Genomic DNA, 16,442 nt, shown 5'->3' on the forward strand with positions numbered 1-16,442 from the left:
AGTTACAAAAAGACACAAAGACAGGAATATCCATTCCTTTCAGCACAACCTAATTTCTCAGCCATTTAAAGAAATCATAATCTAACGCATATCTAGCTATATTCTTACTAAGTTCTAAGACTCCATTCCTGTTCTGTCCCTGGCAAAAGCATAGCACAGACAGACTCTTTGTTTTTTCCTCCCCCCCAGCTTTTGAAAGTATCTTGTCTCCTCATTGGTCATTTTGGTCAGGTGCCAGCGAGGTTATCCTAGCTTCTTAACCCTTTACAGGTGAGAGGATTTTTCCTCTGGCCAGGAGGGATTTTAAAGAGGTTTACCCTTCCCTTTATATTTATGGCAGGCCCCTTCATCCAGTCTAGGCCATGGAACTATAAATATCAAGAATATGCAAAGCAGTCCAGGCAAAATAGCCATAAAACCCTTTCTTTGCTATAAACTATAGACCTTTGAATCCCTCTTCCCCTGACTCAATTTTTTAAAAAAACAAATACAGACAGACACACACACCAAGGAAATATTCAGGTTTTGTTGTTGTTTTATTTATTTACATCTCTGTAGCAATTGGTAGGGTTGGCAACCTTCTAGGATTGTCCTGGAGTTTCCAGGATTTAAAGATTAATCTTTAATTAAAGATTGTCAGGTGACGAAACCTCCAGGAATATGGCCAACCAAAATTGGCAACTCTAGCAATCGGTAACTCTAGTCATGGATCAGGACCCCATTGTGATAGGCACTCTGCAACTACAAAACTTATGGGAGTAGATCAAAGCACATTAGGGAAGTGTTAGTGCCTGGGAGTAGGGACCACATGGACAGTGAGCAGTAGGCTCATGTGGGGTTCATTTGCAACCCTGCCTGCCGCAAACTAGGTGTTCATGTTGACAAGCCATTTGGGGCATCCCATGGCCTGTGTTTTACAGAAAGTCAGACTAAATGATCATAATGGCCCTTTTTGGCATATGTATGAAGCTATTATTTTTTCTGACCCTATTGCGAGAACTTGGGACATATGTTCTATTGTTTACTTTTCACTGTAATGACCTAAATATAGTGAAAAAGATTTCTTCTTCCACTGTGCCCTGAGCACTTTTCATAGAATCATAGAATATCAGGGTCGGAAGGGACCTCAGGAGGTCATCTAGTCCAACCCCCTGCTCAAAGCAGGACCAATCTCCAGCTCAGTCATCCCAGCCAGTGCTTTGTCAAGCCAGGCCTTAAAAACCTCAAAGGAAGGAGATTCCACCACCTCCCTAGGTAACGCATTCCAGTGCTTCACCATCCTCCTCATGAAAAAGTTTTTCCTAATATCCAACCTGAACCTCCCCCACTGCAACTTGAGACTATTACTCCTTGATCTGTCATCTGCTACCACTGAGAACAGTCTAGATCCATCCTCTTTGGAACCCCCTTTCAGGTAGTTGAGAGCAGCTATCAAATCCCCCCTCATTCTTCTCTTCTGCAGACTAAACAAACTCACTATACCAAACTCACTACAGTTGTTTTGCAGGATATTTATTCTTAAAGAATAACATGTAAGGTACCTACAGAAACCTTGTAACTTGTCAAGATTTATAATCATTGAGAGATGTGTGTCAGCCATGGCCTATTCAGGCAGATGGGAGCTGCAGCTCGGTCTGATTGGCTGGTGATGTGATGCAAGGCTTACAAAGTAAAACCACTAGAGATAACTTCAAACAATTGAAACCAAGACAAAGAATCATCCCATCTATGAATATAGATCAGTGGAGGGCAACCTGTGGCCCGCGGGCCACACACAGCCCATCAGGGTAAGCTGCTTGCAGGCCGCAAGACATTTTGTGGACATCGACAGTCTGCAGGGACAGCCCCCGCAGCTTCCAGTGGCCATGATTCACTGTTCCCGGCCACTGGGAGCTGCGGGAAGTGGCGGCTATTACCACTGATACAGACTGTTTCAGTATACCACAGAATGGAGAAAGGCACGCTATGTACCTTCACCAAGAAAGTGTCTTGTGTAATATGGATGTGTAATGAAAAATTGGATCTTAATTCCTGTGAAACCAGCCAGCTCTACAATGGACTGAAATTTGGGGGGGAAACCTACCTTATTAGACAGGAAAGGCAACTGTTAATAAGTGTAGGCCCTAATTTGCATTTTATGATTTTGTTTTGTATTGAAACTATTTGATTTCATCACTCACTCTTGTTTCTAGTGGAACCCCTATTTTTTTCTTTAAAAAACCCTTATTTTGTTTTATTATAAGTGCTCACAAATGCTATGTGTTGCACTGGAGCAATGATTTAAGGTAAAACTTGTAAACTGGGGTACACTTTTCATTTGGGGGCAGAGGTTCTGGGATTTTTGGAGCTAGCTTCAGGGGCTGGGTATCACAGGGGAATGTTTCAAGGGGACTCTGGGACTGGGCTGCACCAACTGTTGATCTGCAAGGTGAAGACAAGGATGGCATAGCCCAGAGCAAAGTGCTTCAGTGGCTAACAGTCTGGGTGGTGTTAGGGAGCTAACATCCAGCTTATTAGAGGGCAGTAGGGTAACAAGATGACTCACAGTCCTTGGAGCATTGAGACCCATCCCAATGACACAAACATTTCTGATTTTAGTTTAGATAGATAAACACACAAAAGCCTGTTGTACTGAGGAAAGTGGTTGCCAAGTAAGGGATATATAATGAATTAATTGTATGGGGCCTGATTAATGACTGCTCTACTCTAGTTGCACATCACTGTAACTCCTTTAAAAGCAAACAGTGAATTTATACCATTAACACTTGATAACCCAGCGAAGAATCAGGTTGTTTATATCAATGAAACTTAATCACAAAATTCAAGGATTCCTCCTCCTCCTCCTCCTCTCCAAAAAACACAGGGCAAGATTTTCAAGAGTAGGGTAGATAAAATTAGGTCCCCAACTCCATATTTAGGCACCTAAATAAATGACCTGATTTTCAAAAGTGACAAACAGGCATTAGCTTCCATTGAAGTCCTCCATTAGCTCAAGTTCCAGAGGTCTGGGTGGTGATTCTAGAGGGTCCAGCCCTGTTAATGACCCATGTGGGTGTCAGTATGATGCCACATAATAGAATGTGGGGGGGAGGGATTCAGTTTGTTTTCTGAAAAACCTAGGAAATTACAAACAGACAACATAAACCTACACTGAACGAACAGTATTAAGGTTGCAATCTCAAGCACTAAAAAGTTAGGAAATTCCAGAATTAAAGTTGCCTGTGCAACTCAGTTCCCTTTTGCACAAGCATCATGATACAGACTCATTATGCTATCTTGGGGGTTAACTCACTTCCCCTCACTGCATGAGTCTCCTCCACTGGAAAAGAAGGGTAGAAGACCCCACAACCACCCCTTCTTCTGGGGTTGTCTTGCCCTGGGACCCTAAATTGGATGATCTGTCACATCACCTAAACTTCCTTGTCTTTCCCCCTCCTGCCCCCAGGGCCTCTTCCTATGAGCTCAGCATGATACTTTCCAGGCTTTGTTCCTGACCTTTAAAGGACCCCTCCAAAGTCTACTATCCCTGTGGTCTCTCCTGGCTGAGCACAAGCTGCCCTGATATCACCTAGCAGGCCTGGTTCCTAGTCACATGCTCCCCTTTGTCACATGATGACCACATTAATTCGCTTCACCTGAGGGGATGACTAACCCTGACATAGGTGCAGCTAAGCCTCAGCCCCCTTAAAGGGCCAGCTCTTCATATGACAGTTTAAAATTCCAAATCTTTAGTCTAACATACATTGTTTGCAGTTGTTATTCCTTGACTTTAGCAAAGCTTTTGATCCCACAGTATTCTTGCCAGCAAGTTAAAGAAGTATGGGCTGGATGAATGGACTATAAGGTGGATAGAAAGCTGGCTAGATCATCGGGCTCAATGGGTAGTGATCAATGGCTCCATGTCTAGTTGGCAGCTGGTATCAAGTGGAGTGCCCCCAGGGTCAGTCCTGGGGCTGGTTTTGTTCAATATCTTCATTAACGATCTGGAGGATGGCGTGGATTGCACTCTCAGCAAGTTTGCAGATGACACTAAACTGGTAGGAGAGGTAGATACACTGGAGGGCAGGGATAGGATACAGAGGGACCTAGACAAATTGGAGGATTGGGCCAAAAGAAATCTGATGAGGTTCAACAAGGACAAGTGCAGAGTTCTGCACTTAGGATGGAAGAATCCCATGCACTGCTGCAGACTAGGGACTGAATGGCTAGGCAGCAGTTCTGCAGAAAAGGACCTTGGGGTTACAGCAGACGAGAAGCTGGATATGAGTCAACAGTGTGCCCTTGTTGCCAAGAAGGCTAACGGCACTTTGGTGAGAGTTGTTTGCAGAGCACAGGGGACCCTTTGCCAAAGAGCCTCTGTGTCAGCTTTATGTGTAGCACTGCTGATCTATCTGTAGTACATGATACATACCAGAAAATTTACTTGGGAGGAGAAAAGGGTGGGGAAAATCCACAATACACAATTAAGGCTATGTCTACCTACAAGCTAGGAGTCTGATTCTTCAGCTCACATACATACATTTGCATTAGCTTCATGACAGCTAGAATGAGTATAAATAGTATTTTTAGCATAGGAAGTGGTGATACAGCTTAGCCATGTTGCATGCAAGCCTGCCTGAACCCCACAGCTACACTACTACAGTGGCTACATTACTATTTATACTCACTAACTCTCAACAAGCTAGAGCGAGTATGAGTATGTGAGCTGGGAATCACCCCCCCATCTTGTACAGTAGATACAGCCTCCATTTTGTTTTACACTCCATGCTTTTTCCTACTCTCTTTTGCTCTCTTCATCCTTCTGCAGTAGCGCTGGATAACAAACATACTGTATGACATTTTCAAGCCGAGTATCAGTATCACATTCCCAGTTCTAAAAATCACTATTAGTTCAGAAATGTTACTGTAACTTTTTTTCTGCTACAAGTACTCCAGACCTATATAAAGCAACTGCCAGCTCTAACACAATGTCTCCATGAGTGACTGATTTTGCAAGGTATTGCTACGTGTTGCCAATCATGTTCTGTTCAGAGTCTCAGAAGCCCCTTGAAAAACAGCGTCGCTCTTGATCTTTAACCTATATGGATATTACAGGAAAATAACCATAATACTGGGACTAAGCTAAATGGTATAAATTGCTTGGCCCAGAGAAAATATTGATGTTCTAAAACACCCTGAGGCAATTTAGGTCTTGAGCAATATTAAACAGGATCTAATCCATCATGATTCTCTGCTACTACCAATGGACTACATATAGATAAATACTCACACATTCTTTGTTGTGAATAGTATCAGTGTCAATGTTACATTAGATCAATTACACTTTGAGCTGTGCCCCATCTTAGGTACCTTTAACATAATCACTCAATGGATTTCAGATTCCAACAGGATCTTTAACCAATGGTACATAGCTTGAAAAGCAATGTATATATGACAATTTGTGTATCCAGTGCTGTTGCACTCTTTCCATCAAAAAAAAGAGCCTAAGGTTGCTTCAAATCAGTTGCTATAAGATAGAAATATAAACATTTTGATCAATTCTATATCAAAGGAGGATCTTGTACTCCTTTTTCCTTTTTTGTCATGTTCTTTAATGAGTCTGGTTTCCCCTTTCTTTAATGCCACCAAAAGGCTGTGTCTGTTTTTTTTTCAGGGTTCTGAACAAACAGGAACAGTAATATGCAAATATTTTGTGGGATTCTTTCTTATCTGTTTTGTTCGGAACAGCCTTTTTCAGTAACTTCACCACTTTAGCCATGGGAATGAACAATGTTATGTTGCACACTACATATCTTCCCAAGCACTGTTGGGGCTTAGCTATTTTACTTTCCTCCCCTTGACCATGAATCTGGGGCATACTTTGGTTGCATGAAGTCAACAACCAAACTCCTGTGGAGCTTGAGCCTGTGAGGCCCTAAGCATTCTGGCAAAGTTCTGACTGGTAATCTACTCCCACTGACTTCAGTAGAGTGCTAAGCACTTTGCAGGTGTGCTCAAAACACATCCCAAGATGGAGTTCAGACACTTCGGTGGGAGCAGGATTAGACCATATGGAGCAAAATCTCTGCTGGTATAAATGGATGCAGCTCCACTGAAGTCAATGAAGCTGCACTCGTTTATGCCAGGAAGTTGCACACTTTGTTGTTTCTATAGGCTGAGCTCATTGCACATACCAAGGTCTCCTTGCAATCCTCCATTGTCTCACATGCTCCCTATGTGCCACCTCCCATTCCTGTCTATTGCAGGGACTCTCTGCAAAGATTATTGACAATGGTATTGATCCATTACTAGAAGAACATCTTAAAATTATGAATAATATTGCAGAAATGTTCAAGAAATATTTCTGTGTTGTATTTGGGGGGAGAAAAACATGATGTAAACTCATCTGATGACAACACACTTTCCATTCCATTGGTATCTCAGGAGCATGTTAAATAACAGCTACCAAAGTTAGAAATGTTTTAAATCAGCAGATCAAATAACTTGCATCCAAGACTTAGAAAAGATTTAGCTGCGGAGTTTGCTGAACCATTAATGTTGATTTTCAATAAATCTTGGAACACTGGGTAGTTCCAGAAGACTGGAAGAAAGTTAATGTACCAATATTTAAAAAGGATAAGCTTGATCATCCAGATAGTTACAGGCCTGTCATTCTGACATTGACCCCAGGCAGGATAATGGAGCAGCTGATACAGGACTCAATTAATAATGAATTAAAAGAGAGTAATGTAATTAATGCCAGTCAACATGGGTTTCTGGAAAATAGATCTTGTTAAGGTAACTTGTTATATTTTTTTGATGAGATTGCTGAGGTTGATAAAGGTAATAGTGTTGATATAATATACATAGACTTCTGTAAGGTGTTTGACTTGGTACCACACAACTGTTGATTATATAACTAGAATGATATAAAATTAACTTGACACACATTAAATTGATTGTTGCTAGTCCATCATTGATGATCATAACAATATTGTCACAATTCTCATCTAAAGCTATGCATATGACTCTGGAGTCCAAATCCTGATGCACAGAGTTGGCCTCACAGAGGGCCTGGGAAGTCCTTATCTATGGTGTTTGATGAAGCAGCTCTGTGGAGCCTCTCACATGCAGTCTGGACAATTTCGTCGATCCTGCTCAAACCTGTTGCATACTGATCTTGTCAGACACCACCAGTGAGCCCTGTTTTGAGCCATTTGCTTGACTTCTCTGACATTGATGCTCACTGGAGACTGCTCTTCAGGTTATCTTTGAAGTGCTTATACAGACGACTCTGCTTTCTTTTCCCCTGCCTCAGCTCCCCCATACAAGTTCTTTTTTGGGAGATGGTGGTCTTCCATTCTGATGACATGTCCAGTCCCCCCAAGTTGTGCTTTCAATAGCATTTCCTAAATGTTGGTTGTGTTTGCTCTCTCTTAATATTAGTCAGTCTGCCCTGCCAGTGAGTGCTGATTATTGAGTGGAGGGAATGTGAAATTGCTCAAGCTGTTTAATGTACCATCTCTAAAGAGTTCATGTCTCAGATCCATACAGGAGAGATGTTAGAACCACTGCAATGTAGATCTTCAATTTGGTGGAGAGATAAAAGTTGTGTTGGTTAATGACTTTTTTTCAGAGTCAGCCAAGAGCCTGGCTAGCTTTACTGATTCTGGAGGCAATTTCCTTATCAAGGGAACCATTGCTCTAGATGGTGCTGCCCAAATACTTGAACTGATCCACATTTTTTAATTATATGCCTTGGATGAAGAAGGCTGGTACTGAGACATTAGAATGAGGTGCTGGTTGGAAAAATACCTCTGTCTTACCGAGGCTGATGGTGAGGCCAAAGAGCTGAGATATTTCAGAAAACATGTCAACGATGACTTGAAGGTCATTATGTCTACAGTTCATCAAGGTGGAGTCATCTGCAAAAAGTGCCTCAACAAGAAGTCTCTCCACCCTTCTTAGTTTTAGTATTGAGTTTTCGAAGATCAAAGAGGGAGCAGATGTATATCCCCTAGTCCAAGTTCCTCGTAGCATGGCTGAGGACACAGGCAAAGAACAAGTTGAACATCATAGGAATAAGTATGCAACCTTTGAGATTTCAAATGCCTCAGAAAAGTCACCTTTGGAGAGCAGTTGCACTGTCATCTGGTTATGGAACAGACAGATAATGTGTATGAACCTTCTTGGACAGCCGAGTTTATTTAGAATGGCCCATAGACCGTACCTGATGATCATATCAAAAGCTTTGGTCCAGTCGATGAGGACTGCATACAGGTTCAAGTTCTGCTTTAAACACTTTTCCTGGACCTGCTTTATGACAAAAATCATGTCCGTAGTGCTACGACCTGATCTAAAGCAACACTGCATTTCTGGCAGATTCTCCTCAGATATGTTTGCAATGAGTCAATTCAGTAGAAGGCAAGCTAGTATTTCCCTGCTGTACAGAGAATATAAATGTCTCTGTAGTTTCCACAGTCAGCTTTGCTTCCTTTGTTTTTGAACAGTGATACAATAATAGCATCTTTGAAGTCTTGTGGCATTTCTTTTTCCTCCCAAATGCTACCGAAGATGTGAAACACCTTGATAGCCTTTGGGCCTGCTATCTGATATATTTATGTTGGAATATCATCCTTTCCAGATGCCTTGCCAGAGTTCAATTGTTTGATGGCTTTCATGACTTCTTTAACTATTGAAGGGAAATCGAGGCCCTCTTTGATGGATTTCTCCGGTAATTGGTCAAGGTCATGCTGATCAAGTATTGATGGTCTATAGAGTAAACTACTGAAGTGTTCAGCCCATCTCTGTATGATTCCCTCCTTATCTTTGCTGAGGGTTATTCCATCTGCTGACTTCAGGGAGTTGTGCCAGATTTAGATGGTCCGTGGACTGCTTTGAGAGTCAAAGAACATCTTTGTGTTGTTGGTATTCGCGTAATGGTGAACTTCTGCTGCTTTCCTCTCCCATCACTCATCCTGCATCCTCCTGGGACTACTTAAACCTATCTTTCCTTGAGATGGAAGTGAGATCATTCTACCATTCAACAAATGCTTTCTGCTTGTCATTTGGAAATGTCCTTGTTCTGATCAAACCAATCCTGGTGTACCCTTTTCTTTGGCCACACCGATTTAGCTGTGACAATGATCACATCTTTGAACTGCTTCAATTTTTCTGTTGGGTTGCCAGTGAATGTGAGCATGAAAAAAGCTGGTCATCAAGTGACTGCTGAAATTCCACCTGAGAGTCAATGTGCTTGAGCTTCACTATGTTGAAGCCTTTCTCTTGAGCTTGGGGCACTTGTGTTGTGAGGGGACTATGAGCAGGTTGAACACTGCTCTTACCAATCTGTGGTCTGTCCAGCACTTTGCACCATGCATGGCTCTGGTAATTCTGATGTCCCGGATGTGTCATTGGTGGATGAAAACATAGTTGATCAGGTTCCACTGGTTGGACCATGGGTGCATCTATTTCATTTTATATTTATTGTTTTGCTTAAAGATGGTGTAAGTGATGGGCAGACTATGTTATGCAAATTTATCCAAGAGAAGGAGTCTGTTGCTGTTCATATTTCCCATTCCATGTCATCCTATCACACCTCTGCTGCCACTGCTGTCTCAACCACCTCTAGCATTGAAGTCTCATAGCAGGATGACCTAGTCATATGAAGAGGTTGATCTGAGGATGGGGTCCACGTCAGAGTAGAACTGCTACTTTTTTTCCTCTGTGCTTGTCAATGTAGGTGCATAAGCACTGATGACAGTGACATGCTGTAAAGAATTCAAGTGGGATCAAAGTTTCATGAGCCATTCATTCAGGCCAACAGGTGGTCAGGAAGTTGTTTCAGGAAAGACGTTCTAGTTGCAAATCCAACTCCATGGATCCTGTCTTCATCCTTCCCAAAAGAAAGTGTAAGAAATGATAAAATCATCTCTGATAAATTTTGGGGATGGCCCCAAATTTGGGGGAGTGGTAAATAATAAAGAGCACAGGTTACTGCTACAGAGCAATCTGGATTGCTTGGTAAGCAGGGAGCAAGCAAACAATATGTGTTTCAATACTGCTCAATGTAAACATATACATTTAGAAACAAAGACTGTAGCTGTACTTACAGGATGAGGGACTGTCCTGGGAAGCAGGGAAAGATTTGGGGGTCATCAGACCTAATGCGATCCTCTGATTCAGAAATAGAGGAATCCCAAGTAGAAATAGAGAGGTTATTTTACCTCTCTATTTGGCACTGGTGTGACCACTGCTGGAATACTGTGTTCAGTGCTGGTGTCCGGAATTCAAGGATTCAAACAGGGTCAGGCACATCAAGGTGAGTGTAAGAGAACATAGGAATTGTCCCAGTGTGTCTTAAATGAAGAAGGTTTAATTATAGCTTTAAACGGTGTTGGGCACAGACAGCACAGGTGACTACAGTGCCTCTAATATGTTGGTTGTATTCAGCAGCAATCACTTATATAGGGTTCTCGCCATGAAAGTAGACACTAGAATATTCTGATTTTTTGCCAGAAGTATAAAGAATCTTCAGCAATTAAATTAAATTCAACCTACACACAACCAATACTAAATGTACAATGTGTGAGGGAATTAGTTCATTCAGTCTGGGAATCAGGACTTCAGCAAAACACATGCTTATAAGGAATGTGTGCACATCCAAAGTGCACACAAGTAATTAAACTCTACCCTAATTTTCTTAAGTGTAATTGAATTTCATGGTGCGTGGAGCATTGTGGAGTTACCTACCAGGGGGTTTCAATAAGCTTTGGCAGCATTAGAGACAGCATATTTATAGCATCACAGTGGGAAGTTTAAAAAGTCACTAATTCCCTACCTGCTGAAACATAGAACACACTTTTCTTTAGGTTTGTTCTGAGCAGCCAATTTGCATCGCTACACAAATTCCCTTGGTGAAACTATGCCTTTTCCAATATCTTCTCTTTGCTTAAAAAAATAAAGACAATTTCACTTCTGTAGAGAGACATTCCATTTACAACTGGAGTCGTCAGCAGTCGGCAATTCTTGGGGGATTTCAGTGCCCTTCTCCTGGCACATCAGTGAAATTGTATCTATTCTCAAGGAGCCACTTAAAAAGCTGGCTATGAAATGGTTTATTTATAGACAGGAGCACTCCATGTCTCCCCCAAAAATCCAAAGGGAGGCTTCACCTTCCTTTTTATGAGCCACTTAAAACATGCTTATAAAATTTATGATTTTACAAATTTCATGAGACAAAACCTATGGACTTTGGAGGTCTAAAACATAGCCACAATGTTTTAGTATCTTCACTGGCTCTTCTGACTTTCAGCCTTTAATTGTGAAACTCAAAACATTGCCACTAAAGTCTCATCTTTCTTTTGGCTTTGTCTAAAATGATGCCAGACATGAATTAGAAAAAAAAAAAAGGATGACAAGGTTTTAAGGATGACTGTAAAATGAAGTAATTTCTAAGCAGCCTGTAAGGCATGTAGGCATGATTAGCACATCATAGAGAATGGTAGCCACAAAGTAATACAATAAAATAAATACTAACTTATTATACTACTATTAATGATATTTACACTTGGACAGAGTGAATATAAAATGCTATTAGATACAAATTTAGCTTTTTTAACCTACTTTATATAGTTGGAGATGACTTCTCAAGGTGAAAAGCAATGGAGAATCATCTATATCCAACTATATCAAAATGTTTGACAAACCACTGTAATTTTTAAAAGATATTTCAAATATATGACTATAGCTGGCCAAGAATTTTTTGATGACTTTTTTTCTCCAGAAAATGCCAATTCATTGAAACTGAAACTTTTGGGGGGAACACACCAGTTTCACTGAAACTTTCCTCAAGTCCAGGAGAAAATTTCTGGGAAGAGAGAGAGAAAGATATCCCAGAATAGTTAATAACCCCAGAATAGCCAAGAATAACTTGGGTTTCTCATATCCCAGGTGAGTGTCCTGACCACTTATAGCCTTTGATTTATTTGTTCCCAATCAGTAGTTTAAAAATAAGGAATAAAACCAAACTGAATTATTTAAGGTTGCAACCTCCAGGGTGGATACAGAAAACGTAATTTAGTAGAGGACTATGAATGACTCAATGAGTGATAAAATTAAAGACTTTGTCAGATTTTATATTAAATACAGGAATTACAATATAACCATACACTGCATTTATACTCACTTCCTAAGATGAAACATTTCATTCAAGGGTGAGCAATCCCTGAATGAGGCGAATGGGTATAAATACTTTCTGTAATGTTAACTGAATGGTGGATGGATGTACCTAATCTGAAATTAGTGTACTGCCCTTTTATAATCATGCCTCTTAATTAACATTAAATCTACCTTTTGCCATATCTATCTCTCCACTGCCATTATTAAATATTTTCTGCCTTCCCATTGTGCATTTAACATTAAGCCTTATCTTAATTAATATCTGCCTGAATGCCATAACTATCAATATAGATAGCATTTTCCAAAACATTAACATCTTATTTGCAATACTTCTAAAAACCAGTTTTTACTCAAACGTATTTATAACATGACCTAGGGTTATGTCCACTCCTCTTGGCCAGAGACTGGTGCGAGTTCTTTAAGCATATCACAGTGACAGATGTACTGGAGCCCTTCTGCAGAGCAACAGGCAATTTGGAGAGGTTTTCATGCTTTTGTCTCATAATGCTGTACAGCCCCAGGAGATACTCAGTCTTTCTTTACAGAGGTCTTCTTGCAGATGGCCTATAGACTGCGTGATTGCTGTATTAGTAAACATATCTGTGTCTAAGCCAAATACTAGTGATGAAGCCGTAAAAGACACCAATGATGATGTAGACACAGTCCAGGTATTATATAAATAACAAGAATTATGGGTGGGATGAGGTGTCATTAATCACAAATTTCTAATTGTCCCAATGGACAATTTCTTACACATTTTAAGACATTCAGCCTTTTTTCCTTGATATTTTTTAGGAGAATTGAAAATGTGATCAAGTCTCAAATTTGTCATATCTTAAACTCATTGCTGATAAATAGTTATTTTATCTACAAGGACTACTGAAAAGAATGATTCTACTTTGGTATTCTTGTAATAGGAAAATTCTACTATATTCCAACTAGAAAAATGTAAAACCACTGGAACATGCATAAATTGAACCTGATTAATCAATACTCCAGGGACTGAAGTGGATATAAATCCACTATCAGGACCTTTGTCCATCTGAGGACAAATGGTTTTCCTCTGTTACAATCATATCCAACTAAAGGCAATTTGACCTTTACCCAGAATAAAATATTTACTATTTAAACAAGATTTGGAGACCTAGTTTGAATACAAGTCATATATTCTTCTTCATCCTTGAGTTCTAATTGATTAAAGGTTAGCATTCCACCTTTAACAGAATTTACACATTGCATTTGATTCTCCCAAGTACCATAGGCAATACCATTAGTCAGAACTTGTGCATTTTCCTGAGACACACATTTTGGAAACTCCCCTCTTAGGATCATTAAAGAGAGGAAAGATTCTTTTCCAATCTGCAAAAGGCAGTTCTGTTAATTCCACTAGCTCATAATTGATATTAAATCTTTCTTCCAATTATTTTGGAAGAATCACCCACTTTTTGATCTCTGGTAGTGAATATAGGTAAAGTGAGAATATTTTTCCCTGATTTCCAAATGCAACATGTTTTATGTCTGTAATATATTCACTTGTACATATCTTTGCATCACAGATCTTTTAGATCTATCCAATCCCAAATTTATACCAACACAATATCTACCCAACATGCACTCGGGAGCATGATAGGTTCATTAGTCCAAGTTGTAAAACAAACATTATCCGAAGTTTTGATTATAAAATGTTTCAGGTTAGGTGTATCTTCAGCCAAGTATCACATCAATAATGTAGTCTTTCCAATTACAGAGTTAGAGGATATTGTTGTCTGCTCCAAACTATGGAAATAATAGTCCCAGAAATTATTTCCCTTCAACAGTTTATTCAAAAGTCTCTATGAAGTTCAAGAACAATGTCCTGGATTGCAGAATATGTTGATATTATTCAAATTTTGAAGTTGGAGGTTGCAAATAAACAATCCTAACTAGGAACTAGGTTCCTCAGCAGAAAGAGAAGGAACACAACCTGGTGCTGAATCTTGTGTAGCAGCTGGATCTGCCACAGTTTGGGCATCAAATTTGACTGCTGTGGCTGTACAGGAGAATTCTTTTTCTGGCACAACTTTAATTGACTTGCATGATGCATTTTGTTCACCCATTTTTTTTCTCATAAATTTCAATATTATACACAACCCAATTTATCACCAATGTAGTAAGAACCACTCCACTTGTGACATAGATTACGTGGCAGATTAACATATGCCAACAGCATAACCTGCTCACCAACTTCCAATGTGTTCTCTCTCTGACCCTTATCAAAATAGACCTTTGCCTTTTTCCTGGCTTTCCCCAGTCTGACTGCTACTTGCAAATGCACCTGATGTAGATGGTCTTGCAGTAATTGCAGGTAAACATCCATTTTTACTACCTCAATTTGAGTTGGATTTGCTTGCCACATTAAATATTTAGGAAGCCTCATTTCCCTTTCAGTCATAACTTTAAATGGGGAACAACCAGTAAAAGTTGCTGGAGCAGCTCACAAAGCCATCAGAAGCATAGACACTAACACATCCCAATTTTTTCCGTTCAGTTCCACTAATTTCCTCAACATTATTTTGATTGTACGATTTGTTTGTTCCACCAGCCCAGATGACTGAGGATGGGAAGTGATGTGAAGTCGCTGTCTGGCTCCCAACAGAGTCTTACAGGATTTAAAACATCTCTGGTGAAAAAGAAGATCCCCTGGTCTGAATCTACCTGGTAATTCCCAGTGACAATACACAAGTTCCACCTAAACATTAGTTGTTGCCAATGCTGTGTTGGTTCACATTGGAAAAACTTTCACCTTTTTAGAAAAAAGGATCAATAACAACTAATAATTGATTTTCTTTCTGAGTAATTGGCCGGGGTCTTACAAAATCAAAAGTATTCCAGTGACCTTCATGCTTTTGTGGCCTGAAAAGGACATTTTTTTCTCTGTTGTTGGATTTTTTTTGGAGCACAAACCAGACAAGACTGGCAATACTCATGAATGTCTTCCGACATAGTGGATCACCATCCTAAACTGGACAATCATTGGACGGTCTTCTCAGTTCCCTGATGAACCAAATAAATAAGATTTCTTCTTAGAGCTATAGGCATCACTCATAAAAAATACCATTTTTGGTGTACATTTAAATCCCAATAATTAAAAACAAATCTTCAAATCATTTGAAGGGTGAATTACAGATCAAAGATTATTCCTAATTCAATCTCTTACCCCAGCTCTTGGGCACATTAACCCACGCATTTGTTGACTAGTCTAACTCAAAACATGATTCTGCTTTTTCAGTTCGCTCATATCTGGAATAGCAGTCTGAGCCTTTTCCCCTAAGGAGGTCACAGGGTCTGGATGTGTTTTACTGTAATCTGATTACACACCTACTGATCTTTTCCTGCTGCTCCTTACTTAGTCAACAAATCAGCTTTCAGCTTTTGGATTGTAAATGGATCAGTTCCACTGTGAGCCTTAACCTTTTTAACTAAGGGCGCTTTTGTAAATAAAACGCTAACTTCCCTATATAAAACACTAACATAGATTGTTTTACCGTGGAGCCATCGGTAGAGGTAAAATCACTTCTAAACCAGAAGGGCAAAAATGCTGTTAAGGAGTTTGTGACCCTAACAGCATCACAGTGCAAGAGGGGCAAGGGGATTGCAGGTATCTGGTAGTGAGTGTCAGCTGTTCTGAGCAGTTCAGTGTACCTAACTCACTAATGTCATAACCTGTATATAAAAAGTGTCATGGAAGATATCAATAGAAAGCTAATAACATACTGATCATTAATATTATGGAATGGTGTATGTAGAGAGGACAACTTCAAGATAACAAATGTTGGAAATGTTATCAAAGTGTATCTGCTAGGCAGGGCTAAAGTTACTCCTCCCTAGATAAAGGAATGTATTTCTGCCACCTGGGAGGCATCTCCAAGGTACATTAAGAGAATGGGAATGCAAATAACAGAGAAGGTAAACTGGGCCATGAAGAAGACAGCAGGGGGAGGAGATTGTAGGAAACAGATCAATTTGCATTTTAGCAAATACCAGCAGAGGAAAAAGCAGCATGAAAATTCCTTCACCAGGAGGCTCTGTTGCCTTCCTCACAGCTTGAATGAACTTTACATGGTGGGGGGGACTAAACCTTCAGAAGAATCCATTTCAAATGTTCACTGGACTATAAAAGAGAGGGGCAGAGAACCCCAAGTGATCTTTCACCTAAGAAGACAAAAGAACCAAGCACTTTGGACTTTGTGAGAGATCCTGATTGGAGGGCATTGGTCAACCATCTTGCTAGAAGGTAGCTTGGT

Source organism: Eretmochelys imbricata, chromosome 2 (genome assembly GCF_965152235.1).
Source record: "Eretmochelys imbricata isolate rEreImb1 chromosome 2, rEreImb1.hap1, whole genome shotgun sequence".
NCBI lineage: Eukaryota > Metazoa > Chordata > Testudines > Cheloniidae > Eretmochelys > Eretmochelys imbricata.